Here is an 18,132-nt window from a genome sequence, read left to right as displayed (position 1 = left end):
GGGCTCTATGTCGTGTTTTGTACTGAGAGTGGGGCTGTATCCCGTATCATTCGTATTATTATTATTACTGCTGGTAGTTATAAAGCTCCAACATATTCTGCAGCGCTGGTCATGCACTATAGTAGTGCGGTTCTTGTTTATTGTTTAGTGAGGAAGTATGGTTCTGTGTGTCCAACCTTGTCAATCTGTGTGACTGTCCCTGTTTGTGCTGTGTGCGGTTCTGTAAACATGCTCCTGCCTGACCCTATATTGTGCTGTTTCACGCAGACCAAGACTATCCGCCAAACACTCGATACCGAGGGAGAACTAACCTATATTAAGTGGCCATCCTCCCCATGTTTTATAGGCTTAATACAGAGCCTTTGCTCTTTTCATTGCCCGTCGTACTGCAGTGTGAAAAAGGGCCCCGTGGCGCAGGACGGATTATTAAATAAGATTTGCTCAGTGGATACGGTTGGCGCAGTGCTCGAATTGATGGCGTTTTCATGCCCTGTGCTCTTATGCTGCCCACGGGCATGCTCCCATCATGCCCCTCTCTCAGGCGGGGTGTTACGATGCTCTCTCACTTTGGCATTCTTTCCACAGCTGTTTGCAGACCAATTAGTTCTTAGTTTTCAAAGTCGTTTGAACGTTCTGCTGGAAATCGTATTAGTGAGTCGTTAATGGGGAGAAATGTTTTTTAATGAATGAAGGGGAACAAGCTCTTTGCCGGTATCTTATCAGAGGGGACCTCTCTGCATAAATTGAATTATCACAGGGGCACCCGGGTGGATGTGAGAATGACCTTGGCCTGTAACACTTTTAATTAACCATGCAGATTAGACAAAGAGATGAATCTTGCGTGATCTGAACCAGGCAGGGGTTACACAGGATAGGGTGGCAGATGTCCCCATTTGTCCGGATCCATTCCTTTAATTTAGATCTTTATTTCTTTATGCTAATTTTTGGTGTAATGTCCCCTGATCCCTTCTTTCCTACCTAGAGGAGTGCATCGTTCTTTTCGGACATGCCCTGTGCTTTGGACTGAAACACCTACGACGTTCAGTCAGCCTTAAAGGGGCAGTGTTACTGCTCTGGAATTTACACCATTAAATAACACATTGAAAATCACCTAAAACTTTTTTTTTTTTTTTATATCTGTGATTTGCTTTTAAATTTACCAAATGACATCATAATTCAGCTCAGAGAAGGCAAAGCCAGGGCAGACATTGCAATGAAGAGGGGAAATATAAACATTGTATCTCTATGCTTATAACAATGATCAACAGGGTTTCTACATTTAACCTAAATGATCTCACTATAGGGTCAGCAACACAAACGTGTATTCCTGACCCTATAGTGAAAAACCACCATTTAGGCGGCTACCCTCCCTCCCTCCCACCTCCCTGCCTGTAGCCCCCTCAGAATGGGTTAAAACGCTCCTTATTTTCAGCGCCGCGCGGGTCAGCCTCTCCATACACATCGCAACAAAATGGAGGTTAATTGTACAACTACCACTTCCCTGAGCTGTAGAGGTTGAAGAATCACTTTGATTTAAAAGTTGGAATTATTTTGCGTCTGTTCAAGTAGGTTACCACTTTAGTCACTTGGACAAGTAGAATTTAAAAAAAAAAAAAAGTTTTATTCTACTCCCCTTTGTAATGTTAGACGGCATTATGTGATGTAAAGTTAGAGCACGCTAGCATAATGGGACCTAATGTAAAAGCAAGGTAGCCCTACGTGATGTAAGTGTATCTGTGGATTGTTCTTACTTAAATTCTGTTTTTAAATATTTCAAATTTAAAGTATATAAGATATATTAATTGTATTTTAAGGCTATGTGAATTCTACTCGTGTCAGCTGCCGAAGAAAAAATCCAGTTATATTATTCCAAAAATCTGTTCATCTTAACACAGAATGGCTTCATCGGCATTTTGCTGGTTCCAGGATAATGCAGAGCGGGCGATTTTATGCCAGAGCCAGCACTGAAGGTCAATCTCACCACGGTTTAATTTTAGTATATTGTACTTATAAATAAGTAACACAATCCTAGAACAACCTGCTTCTACCTTGTGCCTTTACAGGTCTACAGGGCTTCTATAGAAGCCACATGGGGCAGGTGTGGGGATTTAAAGTAAATATTTTTTGCACTGAATTCTTGTAGAATTAATGTTGTGACGTTGACAGAACTGGTTTGTTCATAAGGCGGCATAGGTGTTTGCTTAGTGCCATGGCTCAGACATTGGCCTAGAACTATGACTGTGAGGGGGCCCTTCTTGACCCATCAGGGAGTTTAAAAAGCTCTCCTCGCTTGGCCTGAACCCCCTTACCGTATTGAGGAAGCTATCTGGTCTGCCCATCTATCAGGCGCAGACCTCTTTAAGAGCCCTCTCGTGGCCCACAGGGCCCCACATTCGTAGTCATTAACTGAGAGCTGGAATAGTGTGGGAGCTTGTAAAGTGAAGCTTTGCAGTCTGCACCCGATGTTGGCGCAGACCACAGAGCTCACCCATTGGACCACCAGGGATTCTGCATGCACACAGACATACTCCGTTCCCAAACATACATCTCTCAGCCTTCTTCAAGCACACAACACTGAGTTACCACACACAACACTCACAGGACAGAGAACATGGCTGTTGGAGGGGACCCCAATCTGTCAAGCTGTCTAGGGCCCTTGGCAAGTATATTGTGTCTCTGGACGTTGAAGAGGTAAAATTACAATAAACTGCCACAGGAACGTTTGCATAGACCTGTTAAAGGGACACTATAGTCACCAGAACAACTATAGCTTAATGTACTTGTTCTGGTGAGTATAATCATTCCCTACAGACTTTTTGCTGTAAACACTGCTTGTTTCAGAGAAAATTAAGGGTGTTTACGTTACAGCGTAGGGATACATCCACTGGCCACTCCTCATATGGCTGCTAGAGGTGCTTCCTGGGGCAGTGCTGCACAGTGTAACTGCCATTCAGTGTCTCTACCCTCTGCATGCAGACACTAAACTTTCCTCATAGAGATGCATTGATTCAATAAAATCAATAGATAAAAAGGTGCGATATACATTTAAATATTGAAGTGCTACAAAGTGAAAGTGTCAGGGCACTGTGCATTCAGGAATTACCTTTATATTATTGGAATAATGTGCAAAATTGAAATTTGTGTTATGTGCTAAATATACTTAAAACTACTTACTAAAGAAATAGGGATTTCACACTATTTCTTCCAGAGATGCATAAGGACATAAAAAACAGAACAATAAACATAGCATAATACTGTATAACAAGAAATTCTAAGAATGACCATAAAAATGGAATCAAACTCACAAGAGGATAGCAGTAAGAAGTCTGCACTCACTTTTCTTGCTTGTGTCCACACATGGGACTAAATACAAACAGGGATTCAATGCATCTCTGTGAAGAGATGCTGATTGGCCAGGACTGTGTTTGGGGGTGCTGGCTCTGCCCTTGATCTGTCTCCTTGACAATCTCCTATGGGAAAGCATTGTAATTAGCAGAGATCACCACTTCTGATGATGTCAGCCAAGCAGGCAGATAAGGGACAGAGTCCGCAGCAGCAGACTGGAGTAAAGGTGAGAGTTTTGACATATTTAGGGAAGCAAGGGACAGGGAGGGGCCAAATGTTGTTTTTTCATTTTATAGTCTTTATTAGATGGCGTTTTTAGCGTTATAGGGTCAGGAATACATGTTTGTGTTTCTGACCCTATAGTGTTCATTTAATTATCGGTGTTAAACACAGTCTGAGGGTTGTAGATGACTTGTTTTCATATAGTACATGCTGCTCATTCTGGGGGTACACACAATTTTGTTATTGTGGGTATAAAGCAAAAACCTTTCCTCAGTACAGTAATGTCGGTAAAGGTCTCTCAGTCCTTCTGCACGTCGAGGCTCTCCTGACAACAGAAAACCTATAATAGAGACCATTTCATGACCAATACGGTGTATCCAACACACCATTCGAGCCTGACAATGCAGTTTGCCAGACACTAATCTCTTCCTCACAATTACCATTGGATGAAACCAGCGTTTAACCTAGGCTATGATCCACAAGGTATACTGATGTATACCGAACATCATACGTCTGCTGGTTGGGTCCTAGTATTCGTTGAATACAGTGGATAAAGTTACATTTCACTTTCACAGTAACCTGTATATCCCTAGGAAATAATTATGCAACCCCATTCCCAAGTTATTTACATTGGACGACATTAAACTCCGTAAAACATCTACGTTGGACTCTTCACTGTTTCGCTGTTGAAGAAACTTCTCCTTTAGTATTGTGGTAAATTACTTCTTCACCTTCGTAAATAGTTATCAGTTAGTCTTAAATGTACGAGATTATCCCCTCCACCTGGGCACACTTTCAGTTTCAACTCCTAAGACAAAAGTGTCCATCATTGGCCATTTAGAATGTTCAGCAATATGCCGAAAGGTCCTATTAGCAGCGACTCAAACTACCTTACTAAATTGCAAGCTGTGGGGTTCAGGGTGGAACTAGATGCTTCTGATCGTTTAGTAAGGTTTCTGAATTGTTTAATGTACGGAACATTGTGTACTGTACTCTTTTGCGTTCAATTAAAAGCCGAATAGCTAGTTTTGAAAGTAGATAGAATACTAAATGGTTTCCTATTGTTTATAATTTAGCATTTGTCAAATAGCAAATCAAAGTACTTCTCATGCAAAATTACATATTGTTAAGTTCTAACCCTGGGCAACTGAAAGGCAGGAGGTTTATTCGCATAAAAAGGTCGTTTTTGACAGCCCAACTTTTTTTTAAATACTCTGAGCTACATTTAAGACAACACATGTTTGATTTAATTATCTTGAAATGCTGTGTAAATAATAGTACAAAGTGGGCTGTGGTTCACATGGGCCCGTTTTAATTGGGGGGATGGGTTATTTCCGAACAGAGAACTTGCTTCGTTCGTGATATGTTGCGAACAGCTTGGCTCTGAATGACCCTGTAAATTTGCTCGCTATGGCGGCTGGCCATCATTTCCTAGAGTCTTGCCGGTCTTCCAACACCAGCAAGCAGCCAACTTGGATGACACTTGAATGTCTTGGCTTTGAAAGCCGTTACTGTATTTTTGCAGCCTTCGTGAGATCAACTTTGCTAAATGCAAGTTTTGCTGACTGTAGTATGTCCAAGATCAAGGCATACAGGCAGGTATAAGCCAGGTCACTACAATTTGCTGCTCACCGCATGTTCTTGTACATTCCAGTAAAGGGAGTAGAAAGCCTTAAGATGGCCATGCCCAAAAGCTTGCAATCTAAAGGACAATATTACTATCTACAAAGTAGAGCAAACTAAGAAAAAAAATAAAGAATATGCATTTGTAAACGTAAGTCATCCCCATTTAAATTATTTTAAATAAATTATGTTTTGGATACCTGAAGACTAATGGCATTTCTGCAAATGTTGACAAGGGTGACTGAGGTTGCTAGGATTTGTAATATTTAACCGGTAGAATGCAGAGTATACCTTGTGCCTGGGTAATACAGGCTTTCGTCTCATGCTGTCTGTGTGTACACCTTGTGTAGCCTCCTGAGATCAGATTAATTACCTGTTAGTCACTATGATTTACATATCTCAGGTGTGGCTTCATACGTACACTGGCTCCTTCTTGTTACATTAATCTCCATTGAATTGCCTCCTTTTAAAACAAAGCTGCATGAAGGTTTAGAAGAATAGGCACAATATGCTTGTTTTAGCCCCGTGGGAAAGAGACACTTCTGCCATATGCCCGTCACAAACTGGCAACGCTCTGTGACTGGTCTTGAGCGGAAATACACAAAAATGGGCATCTTCAGGGCATCATTCTCAACTGCAGAGGAGGTGCTGGTGCCGATGGGTTAATGTGAAAACGAAAGTGTCTGCACCTCCTCCCGTTTTTTCCTCCCCTCCACCCCTCCTGCGGAGGAGGCACACAGTGTGTCTGCAGCTGGATAGCTGGTGTGTTGATACCTGTGCGTCTGTGATGTTCTGTTCACACACTGCAGTATGAGGCTGGCATCAAGTGCTGCTCTGGCTCTTTCTTCATCAGACGTCCTTCAGAAGATCTGTATGGTGCCCAGCCCTCTCCAACTAAGGTAGGTACACCTCGCCAGTCATTCCTTGTAACCTTGGTGGCTAGGTACGTTGATATAATGATGTCCTGTAAAACAGAATTCTAATGATTACAGAAGGTTCTGTTCAGACTATTCCTGTCTCTCGTAGTCCATATACAATACGATTTACTGCATACTCAGCTGTTTAGTCCATCACATATCTGTTCATTTCCCCCCTCCACTCCCTGCTCCCCTCCCATCTCTCACCTTCCCATTCAGACTTCTGAATAAATCCTCTTTCATGCCTTTTTTTTGGCTCCGACTCTGCTTTGAATTGTCCTGGAAAACATTAATCACTGACGCGAGACTCGGGATTTGCATTCAGGGTAATTCTTTACATTTTTGTTTTTAGAACAATTGTCCGGGGAAACCCTTCCTTGCCAGATAGGTGCATAATGCATATGAAGACAAAACAACACCTGTCTTTAAGCTTTGCAATGGGTTAAAATTCTGCAGGTTGATCTTGCTTTTGAATCGTCTTACCGATATCCCACTTAGTGCCAGAGGGTCATAGGCATGCCAGAATGGTTTTATGTTCTCTTCTTAATTATCACGCCATTAGGTAATTCACTTTACATTTATTACTAAGTGATGTGTCATAGATGTATTACCCTATGCATGTGATCTGTGTGATAACTCGTGGGCTAGTTTCGAACCTGTGTTAAATGTTTCACTGCAATGCCATCATTGTTAGGTCAATAGCCCTTTAAGACCCACATGAGGCAGCAACGCATTACATTCCACAGTGTCTGCAATATATGGTTCCGCAAAAGACTACATAGATAATTTGGACCAAGTAGACTATATCAAACAGCGGCATACGGTATCTTGAGCAGTATTTGGTTTACTAGAGGACTTGAGTGCCTTATTTGGAGAGGTACAGAATTGATAAGAAGACTGCAGTATCATTTAACAGTAGACTGTATCTCGTGATATGAGCAGTCTGTATAGAATTCAACAGGGGACTGCATGATCATTGCAGATTTCAATACAGACTTTATCTCATAATATGAGCAGTATAGAAGTAATCAGGTGCAGCATCTCATTATTGGAGCAGTCTGTGTAGGAATCATCAGGGACTGCATCTTCTGATATGAGCAGTACAGCATTATATATGGGACTGCATGTCTAGATATTAGCAGTATATAATTCAGTATGAGATTGTATCTCTTGATAGTAGCAGTATATAATTCAATATGAGATTGTATCTCTTGATATTAGCAGTATAGAATTCAATATGAGATTGTATCTCTTGATATTAGCAGTATAATTCAATGAGATTGTATCTCTTGATATTAGCAGTATATAATTCAATATGAGATTGTATCTCTTGATATTAGCAGTATATAATTCAATATGAGATTGTATCTCTTGATATTAGCAGTATATAATTCAGTATGAGATGGTATCTCTTGATAGTAGCAGTATATCATTTAATATAGGACTGGATCTCTTGATATTAGCAGTATATAATTCAATATGAGATTGTATCTCTTGATAGTAGCAGTATATAATTCAGTATGAGATGGTATCTCTTGATAGTAGCAGTATATAATTTAATATAGGACTGGATCTCTTGATATTAGCAGTATATAATTCAATATGAGATTGTATCTCTTGATAGTAGCAGTATAATTCAATATGAGATAGTATCTCTTGATATTAGCAGTATATAATTCAATATGAGATTGTATCTCTTAAAATAGGCAGTATATAATTAATTATAAGATTGTATCTCCTGAAATGAGCAGTATAGAATAAAATATGGGACACTATCTGTTTGTGATATGAGCAGTATGGAATTCATCAGACAGCCATATTCATTGGGTTGAGCAGTATAGGATTCAGGAGAATGCTATATCCATCGGATTCGGGAGAAGTCTATAAAGGATTCAACATAAAGCCATATCCTTTGCACTGAGCAGTAAACCAGTCCGCAGAAGCTATATCCATTGGATTCAGCAGGAGGTGGTATATCCATTGGATTCAGCAGAAGGTGGTATATCCATTGGATTCAGCAGAAGGTGGTATATCCATTGGATTCAGCAGAAGGTGGTATATCCATTGGATTCAGCAGAAGGTGGTATATCCATTGGAATCAGCAGAAGCTATATCCATTGGAATCAGCAGAAGCTATATCCATTGGAATCAGCAGAAGGTATATCCATTGGAATCAGCAGAATTAGATTTAGCAGATGATCTTGCCCTTTGGATCAAACAGTACAGAAATTGGCAGGAAGCTATATTCATTAGCTTGATCAGTAGAGGATTCAGCAGGAGCTATATTGGTTAGATTCAGCAGGAGCTATATCGATTGGAGTGAATAGTGTAGCATTCAGTAGAATGCTATATCGATTGGAGTGCATGGTGTAGCATTCAGTAGAACGCTATATCGATTGGAGTGCATGGTGTAGCATTCAATAGAACGCTATATCGATTGGAGTGCATGGTGTAGCATTCAGTAGAACGCTATATCGTTTGGAGTGAGCAGTGTAGCATTCAGTAGAATGCTATATCGATTAGAGTGAGCAGTGTAGCATTCAGTAGAACGCTATATCGATTGGAGTGCATGGTGTAGCATTCAGTAGAACGCTATATCGTTTGGAGTGAGCAGTGTAGCATTCAGTAGAATGCTATATCGATTAGAGTGAGCAGTGTAGCATTCAGTAGAACGCTATATCGATTGGAGTGCATGGTGTAGCATTCAGTAGAACGCTATATCAATTGGAGTGAGCAGTGTAGCATTCAGTAGAACGCTAAATCGATTAGAGTGAGCAGTGTAGCATTCAGTAGAACGCTATATCGATTGGAGGGCATAGTGTAGCATTCAGTAGAACGCTATATCGATTGGAGGGCATAGTGTAGCATTCAGTAGAACGCTATATCGATTGGAGTGCACAGTGTAGCATTCAGTAGACCGCTATATCGATTGGAGTGAGCAGTGCAAAATTTAGTGGAATGTTGTATCTCTTGGATCGAGCAGTTTATGGTTCACACAAAGTTTTAATAACTTTATTTTCTGATTTCTACTTGTTAAGTTTTTATGTGGAAGTGTGGTTGTTTTTAATTTATTTATTTTTTGCCTCTAGTTACTTTGAAAGCATCAGGCTTTACTGCAAAACAAAGAGGATAACGGAAGCATATTCTTTGCTGCAGTAATTACGAATTTATTGGTCGCATTCATAGTTGGCTGTCTGGCTTGCGTAACCTGGCCCCCAATGTGAATAGACTACCTCTTTCTCTAGAGACTTGCGTGTCTACTGTTTCAGCTTATTTCTTTATAATCCAGACATTTACTTACTTTTAACACGGAACGCGCAGTAATAACCAGTCCCTAATCCAGGATATACGAGTCCGAGTGAACGCAGCTATCCCCTGGTGGGCAGTTTGCGCAGCATAATGGTCAATTCCCACGGTTTTCTTAATTTATATATTTTTAAATGGATTCTATTAAAATATAAATAAAGAAAACTCTGTACTGAGCTCTTTACATGCAGAACGAATGCCATTGGCAGCGATGTTGCAGTGTTGGAGTCTCGGTAAATCATCATATTAAATATTTTGCTTTGTGAATTATCTAAAATGCTATCATTTTTAAATTAAGAGTGCACATATTCTACAGAGAGTTGAAAATGGTGTTCTAATGAATACTTAATGGAGACAGTACAACTGATGCAGATGAATTTGAGAGCCCTGTTTGGAAGAGCTTGCAATCTAGTAGAGTGTAGATAGAACATGTAGAATGTAGCGGGCAATACACACATTGATGCATTATGTTCGTTGTTCATTGTATTTATTTTTCCGTGTTTTAATTTATGGAGTTGAAGCACACAGTACTTGCTATCAGTCTGCTCACAGCGGTGTGTGTGTGTTTTGCAGAGGCAGTATGTGTCTCTGCACGTCTGTAAACTGGCAGCAATATTTTTCTGCAGTAAGCATAGGTTGCCTTGTAGCGGTTATCTGTCAAAATTCCCATCCGATTTCCTTCACTAAAAAGGAGGATAGCGACTTGTCATGGAGAAGGCCACCTAAGGGACCTGTTAATTCCCGCAGTCCTGGGAATTCAACACAAGATTGTCTACTTTACAAAAAATATCAATAATCAAAAAATTAAAAAAAAGAGGTGAAGATTGTGGTATTAGTGCCACGTTGTCAACGTTGATTAAAAAATATAAATTAATGCATTAAATTTGTGGCATTTGTCCAGTTTTTTGTTTTTTCTTGTCTTTGCTGAAAAATTAATTGTGAAAAGAGATCATCAGCAATTGGCAACCCTGTCTGCGAGTTGGATCAAAATAGAGAAATGAGTGTAGTGTGGTAATAAACATTGCATTACACAAGGTAATCTATGCATACACAATCATTCAAGGCTACGTTAAGATACATTTTCAATCTCAAATGGCGTAATTCGAGAAACAAGTACCCAAATATGGCGGCGGCTTCTCTAGTTTTGTTCATGGGAGATGAGCTTCAAATATTCTTTACTTGGGTTTGACTGCAGTCGTTACTATATCATCAGCCCTACGAGACTCTTCTATAGTTTATATACTAATTGGGGACCTGTTTGTAAGATTTGATTGCTTGACCTGTGTAGGGATTCCTAATTGTGCCCGTCTCTTTGTCCTTGCCTTGAACAGACTCCATGGGTTGCACATTTCACTTTCCAAGGAGGTTCCTCATTACAGTTTTATTGACCAGATGACTATAGTCCCATGATTTGATCAACCGTGGATTCAAACAGAAGGATAGCATTCCTTGGTTTGAGAAGTATAGTATTTGAAAGAGTCTTGTGCGGAAGATTATATTGTAAAGGCTATGTTATTAATGCAGGTATGCCTATTACCTTCCATGTATAAAGCAATGTTAGGACCTTTCGACATTTAGATACTTGGATGCAGTGGTGGACTAAGCATGATGTGGCCGTACGGGTTCATATCTATATTTTTCATTTGAGATCTGTGTTTTATATAGTCTTTCAAAATTGTTTCTCTACATGCTAAATTTCCATTTGATGATGGCCTGGTGTAGATCAAGCACAATCTGAAGTGATCCTACAAACCAACAAATGTGATGAGTGTTTGACCGTACTGAGGTATGGAAGTAAAATGCTTAGTAACACAAGAAGAGTAGCAATAGTACAAAACATAGTGAAGGAACTCAATATGGCATAGGGCTACAGGCTGGTTTACTAGATGGTTTCATCTGACTAGTAGGTAACTTTATCTTTACTCATAGGGTAGTAAAGAATGTTTTGCGTATACAGTGTATGAATGTTGTCCCTGTTTGTCAACTCTTCGTCATATTGTAGGCAAACAGATGTTCCTAGCATCAGCGGGACAGAACTCTGTTGTCTCCACTCTATGCAGTGTTCTATATCTATCTCTTGTCCTAGGTTCCTTTCGATGAATGTAAGTGTTCACTGTATTTGTTTCCTAAGCTTTCCGAAGAACTTAAGTGTGTTAATACGAAATGTCTTGATCAAAATGCTTTTTGCCAGACTATGCTTAAGCGTATCGGCTGGTTAGAGCAGTGGGAACTGCCTTATAATTGGGGGAAACCTAGGCTTTAATCCCAAGATGACACCTTAACCAGTAAGTGTCCCTGGGCAAATGCCAAACGATATATAGCTCCCTACTTCAAATCCTCGTAGATTGTAAGCTCATTTGAGCAGGGCATTCCTTACTAGGGATAACCACACACGAGAAGGATTTGGGAATTGTTATAGACAACAAATTAGGTAGCAATATGCAATGTCAATCTGCTGTTGCTAAGGCCAGTAAGGTTTTGTCATGTATAAATAGGGGCATAAATTCTCGAGATGAAAATATAATTTTGCCTCTTTATAAATCGCTGGTAAGACCACACCTTGAATATGCTGTGCAATTTTGGGCACCAGTTCTAAAGAAGGATATCATGGCACTAGAAAAAGTGCAGAGACGAGCTACAAAATTGATAAAAGGAATGGAGCATTTTAGTTATGAAGAAAGGTTAAAAAATTTAAATCTCTTCAGTTTGGAAAAACGGCGCCTTAGAGGGGATATGATAACATTATACAAATATATTCGGGGCCAGTACAAACCATTATCTGGAAATCTATTCATAAACAGGGCTATACATAGGAAACGAGGTCACACATTTAGGCTTGAAGAAAGGAGATTTCATCTAAGGCAAAGAAAAGTTTTTTTTACAGTAAGAGCAATAAGGATATGGAATTCATTGCCGGAAGAGGTGGTTTTGTCTATACAGATGTTTAAGTTGCAATTGGATAAATACTTGCAAAAACATAACATACAGGGATACAATTTCTAATTAGTGGGGTAATAGCTGCTTGATCCAAGGAGACATCTGACTGCTATTTTGGGGTCAAGAAGGAATTTTTTCCTAGTTTGTTGCAAAATTGGAAGCGCTTCAGACTGGGTTTTTTGCCTTCTTTTGGATCAACAGCAAAAGCATATGTGAGGAAGGCTGAACTTGATGGACGCAAGTCTCTTTTCAGCTATGTAACTATGTAACCTCTTAATAGCCCCATTCTATACTGGAATAGCATTATCATATATAAATTCTAGTAATAATAAAGCCTATCCATAGGTGATGACAATGGCTTTATGCCTGATTAATATTGTATCTGTTAAACTACACCAAGTACTTTAATAGCTCATAGTCTACACACCTCCACTGTTTATCCATTTCAGGGGGTCAGCATACTTGGCATAAGTAACTTTATACTTGGAAGTTGGTATTGAGGCATGCGGGACAGCAATCTCAGATATCACACCTGGAGTCTTTTGAAGCCACTCCCCAACTTGGGTGTCACTCCCCCCCCCCCCCCCCCCCTGCTCTCCCCCTGCCGAGTGCTGTTATCACAACTGGGACAACTAGTGCCTTCACTTTCCACATCCTTTTTAGCTCTTCTTTCAATCCTTGATATTTGTCCATCTTCTCATGTTCCTTATTTCTGATGTTATAGTCACTGGGTATTGCCACATCCACCACGACTGCAGTCTTCCGTTCCTTGTCTACCACCACGATGTCAGGTTAGTTGGCAACTACTTGTCTGTCTGGATCTGAGAGTCCCACAGGATCTTAGCCCTGACATTCTTGTGTAATTATATATAACTGGTGCGGACATGTACATAACTGGTGCGGAATGTGCCTGTCTGTGACACTGGTTCCCATAGTGATTGCCCAACAGTTGTTTGCGTGATTTTCCAGAGCATATTTTAATAAACCACCCCTAACGATCATATAAACACTACACACCATGCACAACTACTGGGACATGAGGCAAAGATATGCTTTCCATTCTCTGTGCACATGCCACTCACTATGGTTGTGACAGCTGAACAATCAGAGTGTTATGGACTCCAGTGCCCATTAGACCCTAAAAGATGACTTAAGGCTCATGGGAAGCATAGTCCAAAACAGCAAGTGTGCCATCACTGCCTTAAAGGTTGGGATTACTAAATGTCCATGTGATCAGTGTCCATGCAAGATGTGGGGGGCAGCCGTTCTCAAAGGGACACTGTCACAGTTCTTCAATGAAAGCACTAAGATTGCGGCCAACACTTTGTGTCTAGAATGTTGATTTAGAAATCAAAATTGCTTTATTTTTGTCAAATTCTTTTATTTATCACAGGTATATCAGAGAATAAAGAATTGAAAACAGAGTTAGTCCGGAAATTGAGAATTGACTAGCGAATTTTACGTTTTAAGAAACATTTCCCCATATTAACTATTGTTCCAACTAGGATGTTTAGGTCCACAAAATAGTTTCTATGTTTTAAAGGTTTATTTTACTTTTTTGTAAAACCGTTCAATTTTTTTTTTTAAGCCCTTAAGGACCAAACTTCTGGAATAAAAGGGAATGTGTCCTTAAGGGGTTAAAGACCAATCATAGTGTTTGCAAGTTAAGTATATTTAGCTATCTGGGAAGTATCAAGGGAATTAAAGTCCAAATAGTGAAATGCAGACGGATAATTCTGGTGTAGAACATCCTGTGGGGTTTGCTTACTAAACAGTCACCTATTCTCAGTTGATCAGAGTTGCAGGTTTTGGCAACTCCTGCTGAACTGGCATTGCATATTTTGGTAATCAAGCCATATCGATCAGGTGTTCTACCTTCCTTTTTATAATGTTTATTGATAATGTGCCTTAATCCCAAGATGCACTTTATAGTTTTATAGATAGAATACATTTGCAGTTTGGTTATGGAAGATGCAGTGTTTGTAGACGGGATAACTGACAAGAGGATGGAATTATGGTGTATTTAGAATGTTGTCTGCCAATGTAAATAAAAAAAAAGCTCTAAAGAAAAACAAAAAAAAAATACAGTGTGGGTTACATGCTATTGCATATGCAGAGGGCTGATTAGTTTTTGCAAACTACCTCGGTTTCTAATTTGTTCACACCAATTTGCGCACACGTTTGACTGATTGACAATTCAGCTTTTTGGTTGCTCTTGCGAGTCCTCTGTTCTGCGCGTTAATTTTCAAGCTCTGTCTGCACATAGCACAGTAGAAATCTGTCTAATTGCTGCACTTTAATGCAGATCTTTCAATCATTCTTATATATTTTTATGGTTTTTGTGGCTTTCGGTGCCAGTCCGCGCTGTCATTTTTAATGTTTGGCGGGCATTGCCCTGCAGTACGAGCCATTGAAGTTTGTCTGTGAACTCCTGCGTGGTTGATGGGCATGTGCCAGGCATTCTGTGCTTATTAATCATGCCTTGCTGGGTAACTTGATTGTGATTACCGCGCAGGTTCTGTGCCCTCGTTGGCAGGAAAGCTTTGAATTATTTACAAGGTAAATTCGCAGATCACCCTTGAGGGCCTGTAAAGCATTGCCAAGTGATGTGATATTCCTTATATTTTTCAACGCTTGTTGATTGAGCTGGCAAAGTGAGCTGATATAGCAGTCAAAGCAGAGGCATGAATGTGATACTTGTCTTGGAATCTTAGAAAAAGAACACAAATATGAGTAATATTACTTTAGAAGCGATGGATACATAGGAAAAACTAACAGACAAGGAGGTAAGGAACTGTATAAGGATTTTTTTTTTCATGTACCATGGGTGACCTAGCATTCTAACAAAAGGGATGGCTAAGCATACTGATAGTTGTAGTCCCTTTGCCACCGGTAGGGTCGGATTGTGTTCGCCAATGTTGGTTTAACGGAGCATTGGTGACACTGTGATAAACTGGACGAAAATAGTGGAGTATATATCTATCTAAATTATGTAGGCTGTACGTGTGTACTATGTGTCGTAATGTAAATGTGTGTATGTCACTTAGAATTCAATTTATTTTAACAGTTATCTTTGTAGATGGTACTTCCTTTTTCGTGCTATTGTTCTTTAAACAGTGTCTCAGACTGTTGAGTTAATTATCTTTGTGTAAGGATCTCAATTTATCGGAGTGTGCTAAATAAAACTAACAAGCCTTTATCTTGCTGCATTGTTGGAAACAATACCACGTCTGGTCCTTGGTCTTTTCGGTGGACAGAATGACTAATCTGAGATTATGCAAAAAAAAAGGGAATGGTAGCACATTCTAAACTGTAATAATGAGGGCTCTGCAGTCTTAACTTTAAAGTGAAATGGGTCATTCTGATCCTGCACACCTTCTTAGTAGTCAGCAAGACTTGATAAAGGCCATCAGACTGGCCCAAATGTCTTTATCTATGGACTGATGGCAAATCAAATGGGTTGATGGCTACTAAGAATGTGTGCAAAAGAAAAGAATTAAGAATGAATTCACTAAACCATATTGTAAATCTGTCATCTCATAGAGGTGATCAGAGCAGGGGTGAAACTTTGCAACTGCAATGAAATAGTGACTGCTTTATGTTCATTCTGCTTCCCCCCTTTAGAGATTTTGGGAACAGGAGTCTAAATAGATAATTCAGCGCAAGGATTCAATTTCAAGTGAAATGTTATTTGCCAGGCCTAAAATGTAACTGCCACTGCAGCCTTGCCCACGGCGCACTAATCAGGGGTGAATTTTCTCTCACCAGTGGCTAGTGGAGCCTTGTTTTAGGCTTTACAGGAGCTGCAGTGGCTAATGAGTGACAAGAACTTGGAGCAGTGGCGTACATACCGGGGTCGCGGCTGCGACCGGGCCCGGCCCACCAGGGGGCCCGGCCGCCCTGCGTCCCAGGTATGTACCCACAGGGCCAGCCTCTTCTGCTGGGGGGCCCAGGAGCCGGCCACCTCCGGGCCCCCAGAGGCTGGCCCTGCTGTCACCCGGCTGGCTGGCTGGCTGGCGGGCGCGCGAGGGAGCACTTTACCCTGAGTGCTCCCTCTTCAGCTCCCTCGCGAACCGCACTGAAACCGGAGCCGGAAGATGACGTCATCTTCCGGCTCCGGCATCAGTACGCGGCGCGCGAGGGAGCTGAAGAGGGAGCACTCAGGGTAAAGTGCTCCCTCGCGCGCCCGCCAGCCAGCCAGCCAGCCGGGTGACAGCAGGGCAAGCAACACCACTGGACCCCAGGGAATCCCCCCCAGCTCTCCCACAGGTAAGGAGGCTGGGGGGATTAAATTTAAAAAACAAACAAAAAACGTGTGTGTGTGTGTGTTAGTGAGTGTGTGTGTTAGTGAGTGTGTGTGTTAGTGAGTGTGTGTGTTAGTGAGTGTGTGTGTTAGTGAGTGTGTGTGTTAGTGAGTGTGTGTGTTAGTGTGTGTGTGTTAGTGTGTGTGTGTGTTAGTGTGTGTGTGTGTTAGTGTGTGTGTGTGTTAGTGAGTGTGTGTGTTAGTGAGTGTGTGTGTTAGTGAGTGTGTGTGTTAGTGAGTGTGTGTGCTAGTGTTAGTGTGTGTGTGTGTTAGTGAGTGTGTGTGTTAGTGTTAGTGTGTGTGTGTGTTAGTGTGTGTGTTAGTGAGTGTGTGTGTTAGTGTTAGTGAGTGTGTGTGTTAGTGTTAGTGAGTGTGTGTGTTAGTGTTAGTGAGTGTGTGTGTTAGTGAGTGTGTTAGTGTTAGTGAGTGTGTGTGTGTGTGTGTGTTAGTGTTAGAGTGTGTGTGTTAGTGTGTGTGTCTGTTACTGAGTATGTTTGTGTGCGTCTGTCACTGAGTGTGTGTCTGTCAGTAAATGTGTGCGTCTGTTCATGAGAGTGTGTGTGTCTTAAGCACTTACCTTTCTCCAGCGCCGGACTCCCTTAACGCTGGGGATCTCTCCGTCCCCATCCGCCTCTCAGCTCCGAATGCACATGCGTGGCAAGAGCCACGCGCACATTCAAACCGCCCATAGGAAAGCATTACTCAATGCTTTCCTATGGACGTTCAGCGTCTTCTCACTGTGATTTTCACAGTGAGAATCGCAGAAAATCCTCTAGCGGCTGTCAATGAGACAGCCACTAGACGCTAGATTAACCCTCAGTGAAACATAGCAGTTTCTCTGAAACTATGTTTTCAGCTGCAGGGTTAAAACTAGAGAGACCTGGCACCCAGACCACTTCATTGAGTTGATGTGATCTGGGTGTCTGTAGTGGTCCTTTAAGTGTATGTGTTTATGCATGCACTGGCATACATACCGCGGTCGCACGGGTCGCAGCCCTGCGACCAGGTGCCCGCCGCCATGTGTTGCGGCCCCAGCCTGCGCAGAGTAAGCTCTCGCGCGGGAGGGGGGCCCGGATCAGTTTTCGCACCGGGGCCCCATGGGTTGTTTGTACGCCACTGACTTGGAGAGCTAACAAGTCACATGGTGCTGCCCTCCTGAACATTTGACAGTCTGGCACTGTCATCTGGCATTGGATGGGCTAAGGAAAGTACACTAAGTGAAAATCAAACTCCGGCCCCCCCAGATGTTGCTGAACTACAACTCCCATGATTCTCTGACTATCTATGTAATTCAAAAGAATCATGGGAGTTGTAGTTCAGCAACATCGGGGGGGAGGCGGAGTTTAAGGACCCCTGCTATAGATGAACACTAATGCAGCACTAATGGGCAGCCTTCAATCCAGACACACATGCGCGACGTGGTGTGACGTGCCCACAATGTGGGCAGGGATGATGTCTGTGATGCTGATTGCATGATAG

At 41.3% G+C, this 18,132-nt stretch overlaps 1 protein-coding gene across 5 annotated transcripts in view; it reads left to right on the top strand.

The window, feature by feature from the left end:
* Positions 1 to 18,132, top strand: part of TANC2 (tetratricopeptide repeat, ankyrin repeat and coiled-coil containing 2) — a 266,147-nt gene that overhangs the window by 95,958 nt on the left and 152,057 nt on the right. The window contains exon 1 of one of the 5 annotated variants that reach the window (XM_063459362.1): positions 5,235 to 5,341. The exons of the other annotated variants lie outside the window; for them this stretch is intronic. The gene's annotated coding sequence lies outside the window, so the exon portion shown is untranslated. Of the gene's footprint in view, positions 1 to 5,234; positions 5,342 to 18,132 lie in introns of those variants that run through there. 5 annotated transcript variants of the gene reach the window in all.

Source organism: Pelobates fuscus, chromosome 6 (assembly GCF_036172605.1).
Source record: "Pelobates fuscus isolate aPelFus1 chromosome 6, aPelFus1.pri, whole genome shotgun sequence".
Taxonomy (NCBI): domain Eukaryota; kingdom Metazoa; phylum Chordata; class Amphibia; order Anura; family Pelobatidae; genus Pelobates; species Pelobates fuscus.
The sequence above is the reverse complement of the archived record's forward strand: the minus strand, read 5'-3'. Positions and strand labels throughout refer to the sequence as shown.